We start from the raw sequence: 22,327 nt of genomic DNA on the forward strand, positions 1-22,327 counted from the left end.
CAGGGGCAGCTCACCTGCAAGCGGGGCGGGGCCTGGCGCTGCAGCGGTACACGGCCTGGGAGCCGGGCTAGGCGGGAGGCGGGACTGGGCCTGGTGCGACTCACCAGGCCGCGAGGCGGGGAAGAGGCGGGACGGAGCGCGACAGGGCCTGGCGGCTGGGTGGAGCCCGGCGGGCGGCGGGCGGGGCCTGGAGCTGCTCACCTGGCGGCGGGTAGGGCGGGCCGGACGAAGCTGGACCTGGCCCGGCGGCCGGGCGGGGAATGGCGCCACTCACCCGGCGGCCGGGCGGATGCGAAGGGACGGCGCGGGACGAGGCCTGGGGGCCGGGAGGGGCCCAGCGAGCGGGCAGGGCTGGGAACTGCTCACCTGGCGGCGGGGCTGGTGCGGCTCTCACGGGCCTAGTGGGCGATGGGGTCTGGCGCCGCTCACCTGGCAGCTGGGCGGGCGGGACGGAGCAGGGCGGGCCCGACGCCGCTCTCTCCCGGTGGCGGCGTGGGCGGCCGGGGCGGGGCCGGGCGGGGCTCTCACCTGGTGGCGCCGGGGGCAGCTGGGCGGGGCCCCGGGGAGGGCGCGCGGGGCCGGCCCCCGGGTGTGCGCCGGGAAGGGGCGGTGTTCGGGGCGTCGAGCCCCGGGAGCCTGGGGCGCCAGGGCTCGCGCCGGAAGTCAGGCATCCTGGGAAGTTTCGTTTTCGTTCAGTGGGAGGACTTTCGCGGATGGACCTGCCCTCCTCATTCTTGGATCTAAGCAGTAAGTCGTCCTGCAGCGCGCACGCCGCCCGGGTGGATGAGGCCGGGTACGGTGGTAGGGGCGTCCGCGGGCTGAGCCGTGGCTGCGTTGACACTGGCCACACGCCGGGTAGGGCGCCAGCCCCAGCCCGGCCGGTTCCCCGTGCGCGGACCCGCGGCCGCACTGCGCCGCCGCCGGGCCTCGCCCACCCACCTGCCCTGCCGGGAGGGGGAGGGGCGCTCTGCGGACCGGGGTCCCGTTCGGACCAGAACCGGTTCTCGCCCACCCACCTTCTTCGCCGGGCGAGGGAGGGGCGCCCTGCGGACCCGGGTCCCGGTCCGACCAGACCCGGGCCTCGCCCACCCACTTCTGTCCCGCCGGGGATGGGGGGGAGGAACCCGGGCCTTGTCCACCCACCTGTGACCTTGAGAACCCAACCCCCGACACACACGAGAGAAGTAGCCTAGCTCTCCTCCGAAATTGGGAACCAGGCGTTCCCAAGGTCGCTCGAGAACTCCTTTGACTTGTTTTACCCAAGATGCCCTTTGAGTGTTTTGTTGTTTGTTTGCGGGAGCATGGGGAGAGGAAGGAAAAGAGAAACAGTTTTGACTCCTGATGAGATGAGTGCAGGAGCTGAATCCTGGGTCTGAACCCCAACCCCCCCCCCCGCCCCCCCCCCTGGAGCTGTGTGCGCACCGCCCTCCACTCCCGGGCGCGCCCCCCCCCCCCCCCCCCGGCCCCCCACTAGCGAGGTGTCTTCGAGCAGGGAGCAGGGCACAGAGGGGACTTGGTTCCTCGAGCGCCAACGGGCAGCCACCTCGTAGTAAACCGCCTCACGGACTGCTGTCAGGTCGGATGACAGGACTTTTGGAGAACACACTAGGCTCTCACGTGCGGCCCAGCGAGCTGCTAGTTAGCAATGCCCTCTGGGATTTTACTGGCACCTTCTTCTTTCCTCTCAAATAAGACTGATATGTGCCTGCTCAAGCAATTAAAGCTCATCTCAGGTGACACACTTGGTGAGCACAGGGAGTTCACAGGCCAACTAGAGGGCCAGTTTAGACACAAATACGGAAGCGTGTCGCTGTGCTCACCAGTGGGGATGTGTTGAAGGGTTGATGCTTTCACTTGTGTTTCACGTGCATGGAGCACATCAGGAGCCCAGAGGAACGGGAAAGAGGCAGGTGCGGAAGAGTCCACTGGTTGGAACACTGCAGTGGCATCCCCTGGGTTTCTCCATTTTGCCACTATGGACATCTGAGGCTGAGTACTTCTTTTTTAAGGAGGATGTTTGGCAGCGTCCCTGGCCTCTACTGACCAGATGCCCTGAGCACACACCTTCCCCAACATTTTGACAACCAGAAATGTCTCCAGGCAAAGCTAAATGTGTCAGCCCATCCCCTCCCTCCTGGAGAGGTCCTGGTTTAAATTTTGCCTCTAGCGATGGTCACTGGGAGACAACGCACAGGCCAGGGAGGTGAGCCACCCTATGTCTGCTAGGGTGGCACTTCCAAGGTACGCAACCACCATTCCTGCCAGAAGTATCTCACCCCCGCCCCTCAGAAGCCTTGCTCATTAGCCTGCTGAATGTCAAAAATTACACCCATTTAAATCTGCCAAAAATATTGGGAGAAAATGAGAAAAGCTAGGGAATCAGGCCAGACACAGGAGACTGCAACCAAATCCATCACATGACCCTCGAACCTACACTACTTTAAAGGAAAGAAGCAACCAAAGAGATGAGGGGAACAGTTGGAGGATTTTACATATGGAATGTATTTCAGAGAGAGTATTATTGAATAATCCTTAATGTGTCAGTGTGACGATGTCTGTCACGAGAATGCCCTTGTCCTTAAGAGGTTTGTCTTGGATTATTTGAAAAATCAAGAGTCCTAGTGGCCACAACTTTCAGATGGTTCAGAAATATATGTATTTTACAGAGAGATAAAGCAAATGTAACAAAAATGCTAACATTTTGTGATGAGTGTGTGTGGTTCATTGTCCAATTCAAACGAGTCTGGAAAACTGAAATTTTTCAAAATAACAGGTTGGAAAAGTTGGGCGGAGCCCCAGTTATCTCATGAATCTCTAGGGTGCTAAGTAAGTATCCCCTGCTGTCTTCCAGCTCATTGACCAAGCATTTCCAGAAACTTAAATATAGAGCTAGTTTCTGCAAGTTTCCCAACCACACTTGACTTCTGGAGATTAGGTCAGAAAAGACTACATGTATTTTTCCTCCTGCGGGAACTTTATTTCTGGCAAGTATCAATTGGCATGTTAACTGTTCCAAACCTCTATGAGGCGTATGTCTCTTAATATTGAGTCCCTGGGCTCCCACTTGGGGAGAAGGGAATTTCTGCCCCAGAGATGAGCACATCTGTGGTGTGAGAGTGGGGTGAGCTCAGACCCACAGCGAACCTTGATGTATTGGTGTACTTACCCCGCTGACATTGATGTGATCGTTGGAAACCAGTCTTCAGAAGCTTTTTCAGAGTAGTTACGTTTATCATAAAATAATCCAATTCTTGAACATGGCAAAAAGTATTCTAAACGCATCATGCATGCTACACACAGGAATAATTCTCTATTCGTGTAACTAGGTGGATGAGTTTGACAGTCTGCTAGTTACCTTGTAGGTAAGGATGTTCTCTCACCATTGGCCACCTGGGTCACCTCCTCCAATTGACCCAATGCCCTGCTACTCCCAGACTGTGGGGGCCGAGGCTGATGAACTGGGAACATTCAGGGTTCTTCCATGTCTAACACATCAGTCCTTAAGATCAGAGCTCCTGCTGGCCCTGCCACTCCCACCTGTGGCTACAGGTTTATGGCTACACTAATTAGGCAGCCTTGTGTGAACCTGATGAGATGGTGGCCTGGCCAGGACAGAGGCATCTGTTCTCCGATGGTCCTGATAAGGCACTGGGGCTAGATCTCTGACCAAAAACCACGTTGATATACACTCTGCAGAGGTCTAGGGCTGTCATCCAGTGCGGAGGTGACCAGAGCCTGCAGACACGGTCAGCAGTGGGACCAGAAAGAAGGGACAGTACGTCCAAGTCCACAAGAATATGCTCGGTAGAGGGAATCTCGCATTGCTCTAGGGAAATGTTTGCTGAAAGAGTGACCCCAAGAGAAACCTCAGGAGCACAGGTCAGCCGTCTGGTCAACTGTGCAGCTTCCTCCCCGGTTGGCTCCTGCCTCCCTCCAGGTCATTTTCTACACTGCAGGCAAAGAAATGCTTTCAGGTGTCTCCTCAGAAGCCTCCCGTGACCACCTGCACAAGTGGGTGGTTCTCTGCTCTTCTCTTTTACACACGTCCTTGTTCATTTCTCTTTGGAGCACCGATGCTCGTTTGTGCTTACGTACCGCACTGATTGGTTTACATGTGCATTGCCTGTTCCCCACCCTGTTATAAAGTCTAGCTGGCAGGGACAAGAGCTGCTGTCCTCGTCAATATACCTCCTACAGGGCAGGAAGGACCCGACAGCTATTTATTATGTGAAGGTATGACTTGTTCTGGGAATACTGGATCATGTGGATTTATTAGGACGCGGGGCTTATCAAGGGCTCAAATGCCAGCACGCTGGGAGTTTCAGTTCTCATTACCTATGCTCACAAGGTTGTGTCAAGGATCAAAATAAACCCTGTACAGCCCTACACACACACAAGGGAGTTTCACCATCCAGGAGGAGACGACTGAAGATGTTCAGTCGGCTTTGTGGGGTGGCTGCCGAGTCTGTCTAGGGCTCGAGAGAATTTAGAGTATCAGGAAATACAAGAGACGATGTGGAAGGCCCTGATAATAATGCTGGGGGACAGGATTTGGGCTGAACGGAGTGCTTTTGGGAAGGATAATATAGTAATAACTTCCAAGCCACCAGCAAACTGGATACTCGATAGTGGGGAGTTACTGCTTCATTGGGTGGTATTACCGTTGGGTTAAGAAGGATAAAATCCTCATTTAAAACACGTCCTAAAGATCTTGATCAACTGTTATGAGGATAATACAACTCTGCTGATTTCTCTCAGCAGATTAGTTTTGACTGTTTTTGAACTTTGCAAAAATGGAACCAAACGGTGACGGGCCTGCATACCACATACTCTAGCATTTGTGCCTCACCAGCAGTACTGTGTGCAACCTGGAAGACAGGTGCTGTAGGGTACACCCCTGGAAGTGGGGTTGATGAATGAGGTACATGTGTTCATAGATTGCAACCTATACAATGATATCAGAATTTTAGATCTTTTTTTAAAAATGTTTATTCACTGTTGAGAGAGTGTGTGCACGTGCACAAGCAGGGTAGGGGCGGGGGGAGACAGAATCTGAAACAGGCTCTGAGCTGTCAGCGCAGAGCCCAGGTCAGGGCTTAAACCCACAAACCACGAGATCATGACCCGAACCGAAGTTGGACACTCAACAGACTGAGACACCCAGGAGCCTCCAGAATTTTAGATCTTGGCCAATGTAGTAGGTGAACAAAACCATATCTCGTGATACTTTACATTTGCATTTCTCTTATTATAAGAGAAACCGGTCTTTTTCCATGTGTTTAAAAGTCATTTGATCCTAAGGAATCCACTAAAAACTATTAGAAGTAATAAAGGAGTTCACAAAGTTGCAGGATATAAGATCAATACACAGAAATCAATTGTGGGTTTGTGTAGTAGCCATGAGCAAACTGAAAGTGAAATTAAGAAGACCGTTCCTACACTGTGGATGGACCTAGATGGTATTATGATAAACCAGACAAATACCATATTATTTCACGTATATGTGGAATCTAAAAAAACAAAACAAAGCAGAAACAGACCCATAAATGCAGAGAACAAACTGGTGATTGCCAGAGGGGAATGGGATAGACAGACGGACAAAATGGGGGAAGGGGAGTGGGAGACATAGGCTTCCAGTTACAGAATGACTAAGTCATAGGAATAAAAGGCATAGCCCAAGGAACGTAGTCAGTGGTACTATGATAGTGTCGTATGGTGATAATACCACAATTGTGGGGAGCACAGCATAGCCTATAGACTTGTGGAATCATGATGCTCTACACCTGAAAGTCATGTAATGTATGTCAACTATACTTGATTTTAAAGACAAATGAAAAAAATTTTTAATTAAAAAAAATACTCCCGCGGGGCGCCTGGGTGGCGCAGTCGGTTAAGCGTCCGACTTCAGCCAGGTCACGATCTCGCTGTCCGGGAGTTCGAGCCCCGCGTCAGGCTCTGGGCTGATGGCTCAGAGCCTGGAGCCTGTTTCTGATTCTGTGTCTCCCTCTCTCTCTCTGCCCCTCCCCCGTTCATGCTCTGTCTCTCTCTGTCCCAAAAATAAATAAACGTTCAAAAAAAAAAGAAAATTAAAAAAAAAAAATACTCCTGGGGCAACTGGGCAGCTCAGTTGGTTAAGTATCGACTTCAGCTCAGGTCATGATCTCGTGGTTTGTCAGTTTGAGCCCCACACAGGGCTCTGTGCTAACAGCATGGAGCCTGCTTTGGATCCTCAGTCTTCCTGTCTCTCTCCCCGCCCCCCCCATTCCCCACTTGTGTTCATGTGTACTCTCTTCTCTCAAAAAAGAATAAACTTTAAAAAAATTTTTTTTAAATATTCCTTTTATAATAGATTTCAAAAGACTAAAATAGGAATACATTTAATAAAAGAAATGCAAATTTATACCCTGAAAACTGCCAAATAAGTTGTGTTGAAATTAAAGAACTGAGTCACAGACTAAAAGACTTAATGTTTATAGATTGTGATCCCCCCGAAATTGATCTCTGGGTTCAGTGCAATCCCTATCAAAATGCCATCTAACTATTTTTGCAAAAATTGACCAATTTGTATGCAAATTTAAGGGATCCAGCATAGTCAAAGCAATAGTGAAAAAAAAGAATAAAATTTGAGGAATCACACTTCTCAATTTTGAAACTTCCTACAGGGGTACTTGGGTGGCTCAGTTGGTTGAGCGTCTGACTCTTGATTTTGGCTCAGGTCATGATCTCACAGTCATGATTTCAAGTCCCATGTCTGGCTCAATACTGATAGCATGGACCCTGCTTGGGATAGAAGGCTTGTATATAGAACATATAAAGAACTTACAATTATAAAACAACAAACAACTCAATTAAGAATGGACCAAGGGTTGGAGTAGATAATTCTCCCAATACAATCAGCAAATGGCCAGTAAGCACAGGAAAAGATGTGCAATGTCATCAACTATCAAAAGGGCCATATATGGTATGGTTCCACTTCTATAAATGTCCCTAACAGGCAAGTCCATAGAGACAGAAAGTAAACCAGTGACTGCCCAGCACGGGGCGGGGGCTGGGGGCCCGTAATTAAAATGCTCCAGAATTGTGGTGATGGATGATATGAATATACTCCCCTTCAAATGCCATTGAATTGTACATTATAAGTGGGTGAATTGTCTAGTACATGAATTATATCTTAAAATAAGCTGCTAAATAAAAGGATAAAACATGGGGTACCTGGGTGGCTCAGTGGGTTAAGCGTCTGACTCTTGGTTTCAGCTCAGGTCATGATCTCGCAGTTCATGAGTTCAAGTCCCACTCAGGCTCTGTGCTGGCAGTGAAGAGCCTGCTTGGGATTCTCTCTGCCCCTCCCCTACTTGTGCGCGCGCTCTCTCTCTCTCTCTCTCAAAAGAAATAAACTTAAAAAAATTTTTAAATAAAAGAATCGAACAGAAAAAAGTCATTGGATGGCTATTTCTTATTTATTGTCCATGGCCTCAGTCTACTCTTCCATTTGGATTTTTATTTTATTTTTCTCCTTTATTTACAAAAACTCTTTACACATTGAAGAATATTAGTCTTTTATCATATGCTAGCAAAATTTTTACCTAACTTTTCATTTGTCCTTTTTTTTTTCCTGGTATCTGTTCTCATGCAAAGCTTTAAAAAGTTTTGTACAAACAAATTTATTACTCTTATATCACTTCTTCAGTTTTTACCATGTTTAGAAAGACCTTACCTATGATGAGATAATACATTTTTTCTTCTCATGTTCAGAAAACTTTTTTTTGTTGTTCTTTAGGAATTTAGAATTACAGATTATGGGGCACCTGGGTGGCTCGGTCAGTTAAGCGTCTGACTATTGGTTTCAGCTCGGGTCATGATCTCACAGTTGTAAGTTCGAGCCCTGCATCCAGCTCTGCGCTGACAGCACAGAGCTGGGGATTTTCCCTCTCCATACTCTCTATGCCCCTCCCCAGTTCATGCACACACGCACGCTCTCTCTCTGTCTCTCTCCCTCTCTCTCAAATAAACTTTTTTTTTTAATTTTTAAAATGTATTTATTTACTTTGAGAGTCAGAGAGGGCAAGCAGGGGAGACAATCCCCAGCAGGCTCCTCACTGTTACCGTGGAGCCTGATGCAGAGCTTGAACTCACGATGATGAGATCATGACCTGAGCGAAACCAAGAATTGGACACTTAACTGATTGAGCCAACCAGGCGCCCCTTAAAATTTTTTTAATGTTTATTTTTGAGAGAGAGACAGAGAGAGAGAGAGACAGAGTGCGAGCAGGGGAGGGGCAGAGAGAAGGAGACAAAGAATCTGAAGCAGGCTCCAGGCTCTGAGCTGTCGGCACAGAGCCCGACGTGGGGCTCAAACCCACGAACCGTGAGATCATGACCTGAGCCAAAGTCAGACACTTAACCGACTGAGCCACCCAGGCACCCCAATACATAAGCATTTTAAAAAAAGAATTATAGATTATAACTTTAAGGACTAGAAACAATTAATTTTGACTTTGTTTTTAAACATATCTCCATGTTTTTAACGTGGCTTTCATTGTCAGATAGCCAAAATCTTTTACGTTTATTCTCTATCATGTTTAAATATCAGCCTGTATCATCCACAAATGACTTCCCTAGGGTCTGGAGTGGTGCACGTGTGTGTTGTCCCTGTCCCTCGGGGGCACACCTTGTTTACTAGGCTGGAGCAAAGAGCCCCGCCCCCTCTTCCCTGGCCTTATTGGCCTCAAGGACATAAAGGCTCCCTTTTTTAATTTAAAAATGGGAGTAACAAGCATACAATGGGAGAGATTAAATCTGTGGAGCCACAGTGCTAGCAAACAATGACCCTCAGCAAGTTATTTTCACAATGTGCCTTCAAGGCTGGCCTTCCACCAACTTCAGTTTCAGTGTGTGAGGTTAGTGTCCCTGCCAGGCATGATGCTGGGCCTCACCACACCTCTTCTGGGTGTGAGGGTGACCCAGAGAGGCTGAGCAAAGTGTGGGCACACACAGTGAGCGCTGGCATTCCAGAGGACAACACACGTCCAGGGTAACCTCTCTGGCACGCGGCCCGCGGCCAGGACGAGACCCACGGGGAGAGGCTCCTCCCCCGTGATCTGTCCCACCCCTCACTCTCAGGGTCTCGATCCTTCATGGCGTCACCAGACTTCTCGGCCTGGGAGGAGGAGCGCACTTGATCTCAGGAGGGCAGGGCTGCCCTGATTTGCTCTTGCCACATCCCCAAATCCCAGGTGTCCTTAGGGACTGGCATTTGAGTCTCAAACCCGGCTCGAACACTTCCGGTTTCTGCCCCAAACTACAACCTCTGCCTTGAGAAGCCCACTTGGTAAATCAAAAGCCAAGAATTCTGCTCTCTTCAGTTCTTCGGATCCCCCCTCCCCTGAGGCGAGGAGGTTCAAATGTTCTAAACAGACGAATTCCTAGCACAGCTGAAAGCCTTCTGAACACGCATCCCCGCGTGCGAAGTGCCCCGGATGAGCGCATCAGGACGTGAAAGTCTGGCGGCGGACGGCCTTTTCCCTCCGCCTTGGACGTCAGCTCAATTCAGAATGATTAATCCAGCTCGCGCACTTGCAGTGCCGCCGTGCCCATGGTGATGTTGCGGGAGCCAGTGTTAGGAAACCCGTAGGCCCCAAATGGTGTCACTTTGACCGAGTCCCCAAACCAGGGCCGATTCCTAATCTTAACTGCCCTTTCAACGTCCCCTCCTGTGGAGTGGACCTCACCCACCACTCAGGACGTGTGCTTTTCCAGTGGCCAGGGAGTCTGCCACCTGGAGAGGATGACCCCTTGCCCTCCCCCTGCAGTCAGCCTCCTGCGCAACAGTCCTTTTCTTCTGCAGAGGGATTTTTGTCCCCACCTCTACCTACAACCTTTCACGGCTCTGCACACCGACACTCTATGCCCTAGGACGGGTGTTGGCCGTTGCCGATTCATTTAATAAATAAGTGAATAAATAATAAATAAATAAAACAAATATAAAATAGAATAAAATAAAGCCACCTGGGTGGATCAGTCGGTTAAGCATCAACTCTTGATTTCAGCTCAGGTCGTGAGTTCATGGTTTGTGAGTTTGAACCTCAAGTTGGGACTCTCTTCCACTCCCTCTGCCCCTCCCCTGCTTGCAATCTCTCTCTCTCTCTCTCTCTCTCTCTCTCTCTCTCTCTCTCTCAAAATAAAAAGACGTTAAAAAATAAAGCCACTTATGGGAATGCAAGCTGGTGCAGACACTCTGGAAAACAGTATGGAGGTTCCTCAAAAAACTAAAAAATAGAACTACCTTACGACCCAGCAATTGCGCTACTAGGCATTTATCCACGGGATACAGGTGTGCTGTTTTGAAGGGACACTTGCACCCCCATGTTTATAGCAGCACTACCGACAATAGCCAAAGTATGGAAAGAGCCCAAATGCTCTTGGATGGATGAATGGATAAAGAAGATGTGGTATATCTATACAATGGAGTATTACTGGGCAATCAAAAAGAATGAAATCTTGCCATTTGCAGCTACGTGGATGGAACTGGAGGGTATTATGCTAAGTGAAATTAGAGAAAGACAAAAATCATATGACCTCACTCATATGAGGACTTTAAGGGACAAAAATATGAACATAAGGGAAGGGAAACAAATAATATAAAAACAGGGAGGGGGACAAAACAGAAGAGACTCGTAAATATTGAGAACAAACTGAGGGTCACTGGAGGGGTTGTGGGAGGGGGGATGGGCTAGGCTAAATGGGTAAGGGACATTAAGGAATCTACTCCTGAAATCATTGTTTCACTGTATGCTAACAAATTTGGATGTAAATTTTAAAAAATAAAATTAATAAGAATAAAAAACTAAGCCACTTAGATCTTCAGATTTGCTAGGTTGAGTTTTGTTATTGACCAGTAGGCAATGAACACTAAGAGGAAAAGCTTTCAGTATGCCCAGGAGAGGCTCTGGGCTGGCTCAGTCAGCAGAACCCGTGTCTCTTGGTCTCCAAGTCATGAGTTCAAGCCCCACATTGGGTGTAGAGATTATTTTAAAAATCCTCCTAAGGGAGATAAATTCTGGTTCTCAAGAGCAAATGTCAGCTGGCCCCTCTTCTTGGAGCAGCAAAAGGCAAATCATTCCTCGGCTGCCCTGGGCCACCTCCCCTGCGGGGAGCAGGACCCTCGGTGGGGGGAGGCTGCTCCCAGCCCCTCCCCCAGGACTGCAGATCAACAGCTGCACTCTGTGTCCAACTCTTTCTTGATAAGAAAGGACAGATGTGGCCCTCATTTTGTTAAAACACTTTTTTTTTAAGTTTTATTTATTATTTGGTTTTTGAGAGAGAGAGTGTACAAGCAGGGTAGTCAGCAACCTTCACAAATTCATACACTGTAGATTCTTGCAAATGGTCTGATAATGTTTATGAAGAGAAAGATCACCTTTTAAAATAAAAAGTCCTTTCAGTTGTTTTCACATTTTAGACTGAAATCACAAGACCGTTGTGCCCCCAGATCCTTACACTTTAAAAATACTTTAGGGGCGCCTGGGTGGCGCAGTCGGTTAAGCGTCCGACTTCAGCCAGGTCACGATCTCGCGGTCCGGGAGTTCGAGCCCCGCGTCAGGCTCTGGGCTGATGGCTCGGAGCCTGGAGCCTGTTTCCGATTCTGTGTCTCCCTCTCTCTCTGCCCCTCCCCCGTTCATGCTCTGTCTCTCTCTCTCTCTCTCTCAAAAATAAATAACCATTCAAAAAAATTTATAAAAAGAAAGAAAAGGGGCGCCTGGGTGGCGCAGTCCGTTAAGCGTCCGACTTCAGCCAGGTCATGATCTCACGGTCCGTGAGTTCCAGCCCCGCGTCGGGCTCTGGGCTGATGGCTCAGAGCCTGGAGCCTGTTTCAGATTCTGTGTCTCCCTCTCTCTCTGCCCCTCGCCCGTTCATGCTCTGTCTCTCTCTGTCCCAAAAATAAATAAACGTTGAAAAAAAAAAATTTTTTTTTAAATAAAAAGAAAGAAAGAAATACATTTACACACCAGAGACACGAGTGTGTGGCCTGGCACAGGTGACGGGAGCAAAGCCATGAGCGGGTGAGGACGCCTTCCCAGGCCGTGTCCAATCCCTCTGTTCCATGCGAGGAACATATTTCTGAGCCAAAGGGCAGCCCAGCCCACATTCCAATGACTCAGGTTCTATGTGGTAGATAACCATCTGCAGACTTCCCTTCAAGACAGTAGCTAACCTCTCTGCATTCGGCATTTCTGCCGTTTTGTGGCCGTAAGATATTTAAGTGACCGTTCTTGGATCCTGTGCTTCCTGAGACCCTAACTGTGCACACACAAATTCAAAGGTCTCTCAGAGGAGTCAGGACACGCCAGCCAAAAATATGCCTCTTCGGAATATTGATTATTTTGAGATGAAGGCACTTGAAAAAATGCAAACACCGGGAGAGGCTTTCTCTGAACCCCCGCTCCTCAGCCTGAGGACAGGGCCTCCCAGGGGAGGACAGCCGCCCTCCATCCTGAGAGCCCATCCACCAGCAAGGCTGGCTCTGATCAGAGCAGGGGACACCAGAAGCCAGCACCACAGCCGGACAGACTTTGTCGGAAACTGTTGTTAAAGAACAAAAATGCAACCCGGGAAGTTTGAAGGTCTCCTTGGCTTTCTTACTGCACTCAGGAACCAGGCAGCGGCCACCTAGCAGGCAGAGGGCACCTCTGGGGAGCTGTGCCACCGGGAAGCATCGTGTAGGCAGAAAAGGGGCGGAACTATTAGCACAAGGAAGAAAGGACTGTTGCAGGCAAGGTCACGGTCCTCTAAGGGGAAGGGCGAGGGTCTCATCCTGAAGATCTGGGGGATGGCAAGGGCCCAGGGGGCAGATCACCTCACTGGTGCCGTGCAGAACATTCCTCACTGGCCGGTTAAGATTGGGGGAGGTCGAGCCCACAGCGAGTTTGGGTGTTAAGCCCCAGTGTCGTGACACCATCCGGGGCCCTGTTTGTTTTGTTTCTGACAGTATTACATGTGCCATCTTTTCTTCTAGGGCCCAGTCATCCTTCCTAAAAAACGTGTCCCCTCCCCTGCCCCTATCAAGACACACAGAAGCGCTCGCATCTGACTGCCCTTCAGGACAGTCACTTTTCTCCTGTGACGGCCCGTTCACCTGATATTGAAATCTAACAAATCAGTGTGCCTTTGGTTCCATCACCAGGCCTGTCTCAGAACATTTCACAGACCTTCCCCCCCCCCCACCCCGCCCTGTCCAAGCACTCATCTCCCCAGATGGTCTAGAGGCACAGGCACGGAGAGTTAAGACGGACCTCGGCAGCCTCGAGTCGAGTCCGTGCCCCTCACCAGAGCTGGCTCTGAGCTGGGCCCTGGAGGAGAAGGGGGACGGACAGGCATTCCAGGCACAGGGTCCCAGGGCCACCGGCCGCCCCACCACGGTCACCCTTCTGCCCCCAGTGCATCGATGTTTCCCGATACTAGGGAGATTGTCCCTCATCACTCGCTTTGAGCAATGTTCTTAGAATATGGCTTCGAGTCATTCTCCTCATGTTCCTTCTGCTTGGGGTTGTTGAGCTCTGTTTTTTGTTCTGCTTGTCTGTTTTGAGCTCTGGGTTTAGAGTGTTCATCGAATCCCCTCCCTCCATACAAAAATATTAGGCCACTTTCGTGCCCCGCAACTCAGTGTGGTTGCATTTTGGACGGTTTCCATCGCTCCGTCTTGGCTAACCTTTCCTCTGAGTTGTCTAAGATGCTGTGAATCCCATCGGGGTAGTTTTCATCTTAGACTTGTATTTTCGTTTCTTGAAGATCTTTCTATTCAGGTCCTTTTTTCTATATCTCTTTTGTACACATGCGTTCCTTACCACCGCTTGCACATTTGGAAAGTATTGATCTCAGCTGTCGTAACACCCTCGTCTTCTACTTCTAACATTGGCATCTTTCTGGATCTGTCTCTATTGATTGATTTTTCTACTAATCATGAGTTATATTTTCCTGCTTCTTTGCATATTTGGTAATATTTTATCGCATGACAGATATCATAAATATGTCCTTGGGTACAGGGTTTGGGTTTTGTTGTTTTTTGTTTTTGTTTTGGGTTTTTGTATCCCTTTGAATATTCTTAGCCTTTGTTGTGGTACACACTGAAGATGCTGGAAAGGATTTGGCCCTTCTGAGACTTGTTTACTCTGGAACTAATCAGTCCCCACTGCTAAAACAATACCCTTTTTCAACACCCTGTTTTGGGGGAGTCTTTCCAGTCTGACTGGTGGAACGTGAGTTGCTCTCGACTGTATGAGCCTGAGGGCTGCTCCACATGACTGATCTTTCTCTGGCCTCCGTCCCCTCAGGTACTCGCACTTACCAGAACCAGGTCAAGTCTCTGCAGTCAGATTCCTAGAGTTGTCTGTGATCTCTCCTCCGCAGCACGCTCCCCTGTGAAGCCCAACTCCCTTGGCCACCCCAATCTCAGGGTTCCACCACTCCCTGGTGACACCTGGGCCCCCTCCCGGTTCTACTGCCATCAAACTCTCTAGGCAGTAACCCAGGGGCCACTGGTTGGCAGAGTTGTTTCCTATATTTGGTCTGTTGTCTGGTTGGGTGAGGCAGAGGATACAGTCTGTGCCATTACCCCACTCTTCTGAGAAAGAGAACACTCCTGTTGTGGTCCATCCATGGCCAGTCCTCCGGGACCTTCCTGGAGGGCCAGGAAGTGGATGAGCAGTGGACGAGGGGCCAGTGTCTCCACGTCCCCACAACACCTGGTGTAGTATGTCTTTGATTATAGCCATCCCTGTGGGTGTGAAGCGGTATCTCGTGGTGTGGGCGTGCATTTCCCTGATGGCCAATGATGTTGAACATCTTTCATGGGCTTATTCGTCATTTGTATATCATCTTTAGAAGAAGGTTGATTCAACTTGTTTGCCCATTTTAAAATTGTATTATATATCTTATATATATATATATATATCTTATATACATCTTATATATATATGTTATATATATCTCTTATGTATATCTTATATATATATGTAATATATATATCTTATTTTTATCTTGAAACAATTTTAGATTGAAATGCAATTATGAGAAGTAACAGAGAGTGCCCAGGTGGGTCAGAGGGTTGAGTGTCTGACTCTTGATTTCCGCTCAGGTCATGATCTCACAGTTCGTGGGTTCAAGCCCTGCATCAGGCTCTGTGCTGATGGTGCAAAGCCTGCTTAAGATTCTCGCTCTCTCTCTCTCTCTCTCTCTCCCTCCTTTTCTCTAAAAAAAACAGAGAGAGAGAGAGAGAGAAAGAACACAGAGAGACCTCATTTCCCCCCAAGGTAACATGTTGCAAGACCATAGTATAATATCAAAATCAGGACATCGACGTTGGTACGGTCAAGATTCAGAACATTCCCATCCCACCAGGATTCCCCTTGTTTCCTTTTTTGTGACCACACTCACTTCCCTCCCACCCTAACCCCTTCCCAACCCCTGGCAACCACTAATCTGCTTTTGCATTTCGATAATTTCTCGTGTCAAGAACATCATATAAATGGAATCACACAGTACGTATCATTTTGGTATTGAGCGTCTTTTTCCTTTGGCCCATCTCCTGGGAGTTACCCCCAGGTCGCTGAAATACTCCGTTCCTTGTGACTGCTAAGTAGAGCTCCAGGGGATGGAAACACTGCAGCTCATCTGACCATTCAAGCATTGGAGACATCTGGGTTGTTCCCAGTTTTTGTCTGTTACGAGAAAAGTGGCCATAAACATTCATGTGCAGGTTTCTGAGTGACATAAGTCTTCATCTCTCTGGAACAAATGCCGGGGAGTACAGATACTGCATAAAACCTGTGGTTTAAGTTGTTTTAAGAAACTGCCAAACGGTTTTCCAGAGTGGCCCTACCACTCTCCCTCCCTGCCAGCCCTGTGTGAGCAATCCTTTTTCTCCTCATCCTCACCATTGTTAGATGTGGTCAGTGTCTTATGATGCCCATTCTGACAGGTGTGCATTGACAGCCCCCTGTGGCTTTAAGGTCAGTTTCCCTAATGGTTGATTATGCCGCGCATCTGTACTAGCCAGGGCTCTCCAGACAAATAGCACCAACACAAATATGTACTTAATGATGTCTTTATCTTCAGGAATTGGTTCCTACAGGTGTGGGGCTGGCAGTTCCAAAATCTGTAGGGCAGGCTGGAGACCCACACGAGAGTCAACGTTGCAGTCTGAGGCCAAATTCTGTCCGGAGGCACAATTCCCACCTCCTTGGGCAGCCTCCGTCTATTTCTCTTAAGGCCTTCAACCGATTGGATAAGGCCCACCCACATCATGGAGGACACTCTCACTTACTCAAAGTCTGCTCAGTTAAATGTTAATGTCATCTAAATTATACCTTCACAGAGACGTCTAGACTGGTGTTTGACCAAATATCTGGGTCTGATGGGGTATTTATTTGCGAGGGCTGACATAAGAAATACCACAGGCTGGGCAGCTTTAACATCAGGAATTTATTTTCTCACAGTTCTGGAGGCTAGAGGTCCAAGATCAAAGCGTCAGCAAGTTGGTTTCTCCGGAGGCCCCTCTCCCTGGCCTGCAGGTGGCCTCCCTCTGTGCGCGTGCCTCTGGTGTGGCCTGGGGTGTGTCCAGACTCTCTCCTCTTATAGGAATACCAGTCTGATTGGATTAGGACTCACCCTCATGGCCTCATTTTAAGCTAATCATCTCTTTAAAGGCCTCATCTCCAGATATAGTCACAGTCTGAGGTCCTGGGGAATAGAACTTCAGTGTGTGAATTTGGTGGTGATGGGGGGGAGGGTGATCGCTTCAGCCTATGACACAGCTTAGCGAAGCATCTTTAAAATTAACCATCACGGCATCTTTTCACGCACTTGTTTGTCATCCATACATCTCTTTGGTGAAATGTCTCTTGATGACTTCACCCATTTTCTCGTTAGATTATTTGGGTTTTTTAAAACACTGTTCTATGAGTTCTTTATGTATTTTAGGTACTAGTCTTTTTCTGAATATGTGGTTTCTAAATATTCCCTCCCATTCTGCAGCTTGTCTTTTAACCCTCTCAGCAGACTCTTTAGCAGAATAAGACGTTTTAATTTTCATGCGGTCTAATTGTGTGTCCCTGGAAAGAGATACACCGAGGTCCTAACCTCGGTACTGGTGAATGTGCCCTTATTTGGAAACAGAGTCTTTGCCAATGTGATCAAGTTAAGGTGAGGAGGTCGTACTGGATTGAGGCAGATCTTAAATTCGAGACTGGTGTTCATGTACAGAGAGAGACACGTGAAGAAAGAGGACGCGAATGAAGTGATGTGTCCACAAGCCATAGGTGGATGGCAGTCGCCACAACTGGAAGAAGCAGGAAGCATCCTTCCCTAGAGACTTCGGGAGAACCGGGACCCTGCCAACGCTTGGATTTCAGACTTCTGGCCCCCAGAACTGTGAGAATAGACTGCTGTTATCCTAAGCCGCCCAGATTGTGGGAATTTGCTGTGGTAGCTCTATGAGGCTAATACACACTTAATCCAATTTTTCCTTAAGTGGGCAGTGCCTTTGGTGTCCAGTCTAAGAACTCTGCGCCTTGCCCCAGACCCTGCAGATTTTCTCTTGTGATCTTTTTCTAAAAGTTCTATAGCTTTACATTTTACATTTAAATCTTCGATCCACTCTGAAGGCATTTTCTATATGGTATGAGACTTAGTTTCAGAGTCGTGTTGGGTTTTTTTCCCTTCATGGCTATCCAGTGGCTCCAGCATTGTGTGTTGAAGAGGTTATTTTTTGTCTCTTGAATTGCTCTCATACTTCCATGGAAAATTATTTGGGTGTATGTGTGTGAATCTATCCCTGGGTTCTTTATTATGCTCTGTCGATCTATGTCTCTCTCTCAATACCACACAGTCTTGATTGTTAGAACTATAAGTCTTGAAATCAAGTAAACTTATTTTCCTACTTTATTCCTTTCACTATTCTAGCTCTTTTGCCTTTCCATATAAATTTTAGAATGAACTTGTGTATATCTGCAAATTATCTTTGTGGGATCTGGGTAGGAATTTCATGAAACTTGTGTATCGATTAGGGTAGAGTTGCCATTTTGTCAAATTCTCTGATCCATTAACAGGTATGTCTCTCCACTTATTTAGGTCTTTTATTTCTTTCATTGGCATAATGTAGTTTTTACCATACAGATCCTATAATGTTTTGTTAGATTTACACCTACATATTTTTTTGAGTGATTTTGAGTAGTATTGTGCCCACATGCTTATTGTTAGTAGATAGGAATACAGTTGACTTTTGTATTAATTCTAGGAGGTTTTTTAATACCTCGTGATTTTCTACGTAGGAAATCATACCATCTACCAATAGCGACAGCTCTGTTTCTTCTTTTCTGATCTGTATGCCTTTAATCCTTTTCTTGTCTTATGTACTGCATAGAACTTCTAACATGGTGCTGAATAAGAGGTAGAGTGGGTATCCTTTCCTTCTTCCTGATCTTAACAGGAAATCGCTGTCTTTTATTATTAAGTATAATGTTAGTTGGAGGTGTTTTTTTAAGTGTATTTATTTGTTTTGAGAGAGAGAATTTATATGACAAAATGTTAAATTTAAAATTTATATGGAGGGGCGCCTGGGTGGCGCAGTCGGTTAAGCATCCGACTTCAGCCAGGTCACGATCTCGCGATCCGTGAGTTCGAGCCCCGCGTCGGGCTCTGGGCTGATGGCTCGGAGCCTGGAGCCTGTTTCCGATTCTGTGTCTCCCTCTCTCTCTGCCCCTCCCCCATTCATGCTCTGTCTCTCTCTGTCCCAAAAATAAATAAACGTTGAAAAAAAAAAATTAAAAAAAAAATAATAAATAAAATTTATATGGAAAGGCAAGGGAGCTAGAATAGCTTAAAGGAATAACGTAGGAAAATTAGTTTACTTGATTTCAAGACTTATAGTTCTAACAATCAGGACTGTGTGGTATTGATAGACAGATAGACACACAGAGAGAAGGAGAGAGAGAGAGAGAGAAAGGGAGAATCCCAAGAGAGAAAGGGAGAATCCCAGCACAGAGCCTGATGTGAGGCTCAAATGCACAAACCATGAGATCATGACCTAAGCCGAAACCAAGAGCTGGACCCTTAACCGACTGAGCCACACAGATGTCTCAATGTGTAGGTTTTTATCAAGATACAAGCTAAGGAGGTTCCCTTTTACTCCTATTTTTCTGAGATTTTTTATCATCAATAGATGTTGAATTTTGTCAGAAGCATTTTCTGCATTGATTGATATGATCACGCGATTTCCTTTTTCCTTTAAAAAATTTTTTTGATGTTTATTTATTTCTGAGAGAGAGAGAGAGAGAGAGAGAGAGAGAGACAGAGCAAGAGCGGGGAGAGGCAGACAGAGAGGGAGACACAGAATCCAAAGCAGGCTCCAGGCTCTGAGCTGTCAGCACAGAACCCAACGCAGGGCTCAAACCCACGAATGGTGAGATCATGACCTGAGCGGAAGTTGGACACTCAACCAATTGAGCTACCCAGGTGTCCCTTCTTTTTCCTTTTAAAGCAGTTAGTAGTGGATTACACTGATTGGTTTTCCAACATTGAGGAACCAACACTACCAGGTCATGGTGTACAATTTTTAAGCACACTGTAGAGCTCCATTTGCTATATTTTGTTAAGGATTTTTGTACGTCTACTCATAAGGGATATTGGTCTGTGGATTTTTTTTTTTTTTTTTTTTTAGTTTCGTGTTTTGTATTTTCTTTATCTGGTTTTGGTATTAAGGTAATACAAACTTTATTAAATGATTTGGGAGGTGTTCTCACCTCTGCTGTTTTCTAGAATAGATTGTGTACGATTAGAGTTCTTTTTTTTTTAATGTTTATTTATTTTTGAGAGAGACAGAGACAGAATGCGAGTGGGTTAGGGGCAGAGAGAGAGGGAGACACGGAATTGGAAGCAGGCTGCAGGCTCTGGGCTGTCAGCACAGAGCCCGACCCGGGGCTCCAACTCACAAGCCGTGAGATCATGACCTGAGCCGAAGTCAGAGGCTCAACTGCCTGAGCCACCCAGGCACCCCTAGGGTTCATTCTTTAAACATTTGGTAGAAGTCTCCAATGAAACCATTTGGCTCTAAATATTTCTTTATTGAGAGTTTTAAATTATGGTGTCAGTTTCTTTAGTAATTAAGGCTATTCAAACAATCCACTTCATGATGGGTGAGTCGTGGTGGTTTCCCTGTCCCTCCTGCTAAGTACAACCAAAACAACTGGACATTGTATGTGAAACAAACATCGTGAGACTCTGAAGTGCAGAGAAGGCCAGCCGGCAAGGGACCTCGGGACCCAAGGAACAAATCATGATGAGTCCCCTGAGTTTTCTTTTTGCCTTGTAATCAACCAACTATAGTCTAAATTTACTTAATTCTCTTTCTTTCTTTCTTTCTTTCTTTCTTTCTTTCTTTCTTTCCTATTATTTTATTTCCCAGAAATGTATGTCTTTGTGTTTAGTTTCATTACATTTGAGAAACATCTTGGGGACCAGTCACCATGTCAGGTGTTGACAATATATGTACAACCCCTTCCCACAAACAGTTTACAATCTAGCCACAGCAACAGTTACAGCTAGTGTATTAAGGAAAATTTGGGGTACAGTAAGATCCACAGATCAGAAGGGGGTTCTGGCTGAACCGGCCTCACATAAACATGACCTGTGGCTGCACATCCCCAGCGTCCTTGCTGCACGGGAGTGCCCGTATCTGACAGTCTGGGCACCTGTTGCCATCGTCCTGTCTTTAACAAGAATCAGAAAATTTTTTTTTCTTTAACAGGGCCACAGTCTTACAAAGTTTGGATTGGATTTCTAAGCTTTGAAAGGTTAGAAAAAAATCTAACTCATGGTTTTTTCAGTATAAAGCTTGAACTAATGATTCCCTCTGACAGGGCTCAGGGTATCTTGACACCTGGGCATGTTGAACATTTTAAGCTGAAGGGATTTGAGAAATGACAGGCAGTAGACGGGTTCTCTGACCTCCCCTTTCCCTGAAGCTGGCTTAGGACCCTCATATGACTGGTGCCTTCCGTTTGCCCTGAACAGCAACGCTGAGAAAAATCTGGACGAACAGACCTTGATTTTGGTTTACTACACCGACCTTCCACCTCATCCTGTCTTGTGGCCCCACGACTGTCCACTCTTCATCAAACCTGGCACAAAAACACTCAGGCTTAACCATTTCCGTGGGTCTTCACTTCCTTACGCGGGCTCCCGTGTCACGTAGAACTTACAAAAAATCCATTTGTCTGCTTTTCTCCTCTGTGGCATCAGTCTTTGCTTTCTTTTCAGGAACTTTTTTCTTCCCTTACGCTTTCTTACGGTAGCTATCTTGGATTTTTCATTGCGAGCTAAGTTACATGAAATTAAATTAATGGCAACTTATTATTCCCCAAATAGAAGGCAGTCTAGAGACCTGGCTCCCTTATGGTTCTGCTGAAGGCTCCAATTCCAGCGAGAGTTGGGTTTGTTTGGTTTTCCAGAGTGGAAATCTCAGCAGTGTGTGTGCTCTGGAGTCTACTGGGAAGTGAAAAACAAAGCAAAACATGTTGATATCCCAGCCCTAGCCCAGAAATTCCGATTGCCGGTAACTGGCCTGAGCTCCCGCTGGAGGACCCTGCCGCCTCCGTGGTGGGAGAGGAGCACTCCCTGGAGTGGGCCAAGCGTCTGGCCTCATATGCAGTGCTCCGGGGCAGGTGTGCTGGGGGTTGTTCCTGCCCAGTGGTCTGGAGATATAACTGAGAACAAAATCTTTTCACACCCCAGAAAACCTCCATAAAGGCCGAAAAGAAAGAAAACAATGTTGTGGGGAGCCTGGGTGGCTCAGTTGGTTAAGCATCCGACTCTTGGTTTTGGCTCAGGTCCTGATCTCACGGTGAGATCAGAGTGGTTTCCTTCTCTGCCTCTGAGGTGCTTTCAGGGGGTTGTCTGTCACATTTGGGTTTAGTGCTAATTTGATAACAACACTCTTTTTTTTCTCTCTTTTTTTTAATGTTTATGTATTTATTTTGACACACACACACACACACACACACACACACACACACACGGTGGGGGGTGGGAATCCCAAGCAGACTCCACGCTATCAGCACAGAGCCCAACGTGGGGCTCAAACTCACGAACTCTGAGGTCATGACCTGAGCCAAGAACCAGAATCCGAGGCTTAACTGACTGAGCCCCCAAGGCGTCCCCTGATTTACATGTTTTATGAAATGATTGCTGTAGGTTCAGATAGTCCACCTTCTTGTATAGACTCACTGCCTCCCAAAGAAATATATTTCTGATACAAACCCATCTTGTTGGCACTATC

General features: G+C 47.3%; 1 protein-coding gene and 1 long non-coding RNA gene across 4 annotated transcripts in view; one reads left to right on the forward strand and one right to left on the reverse strand.

The window, feature by feature from the left end:
- The window catches only part of SPIN1 (spindlin 1), a 75,979-nt gene extending 75,504 nt beyond the window's left edge, over nt 1-475 (reverse strand). For both annotated transcript variants that reach the window (XM_040449553.1, XM_040449552.1), the window contains exon 1: nt 367-475. The gene's annotated coding sequence lies outside the window, so the exon portion shown is untranslated. The remainder of the gene's footprint in view (nt 1-366) is intronic.
- Nucleotides 476-521: 46 nt separating this feature from the next.
- LOC121013752 (uncharacterized) overlaps nt 522-22,327 on the forward strand; it is a 44,412-nt gene continuing 22,606 nt past the window's right edge. For both annotated transcript variants that reach the window (XR_005782900.1, XR_005782901.1), the window contains exon 1: nt 522-747. This is a non-coding gene — a long non-coding RNA (uncharacterized LOC121013752). The remainder of the gene's footprint in view (nt 748-22,327) is intronic.

Source organism: Herpailurus yagouaroundi, unplaced genomic scaffold (assembly GCF_014898765.1).
Source record: "Herpailurus yagouaroundi ecotype Mexico unplaced genomic scaffold, PumYag 199, whole genome shotgun sequence".
NCBI classification, from domain to species: Eukaryota; Metazoa; Chordata; class Mammalia; order Carnivora; family Felidae; genus Herpailurus; species Herpailurus yagouaroundi.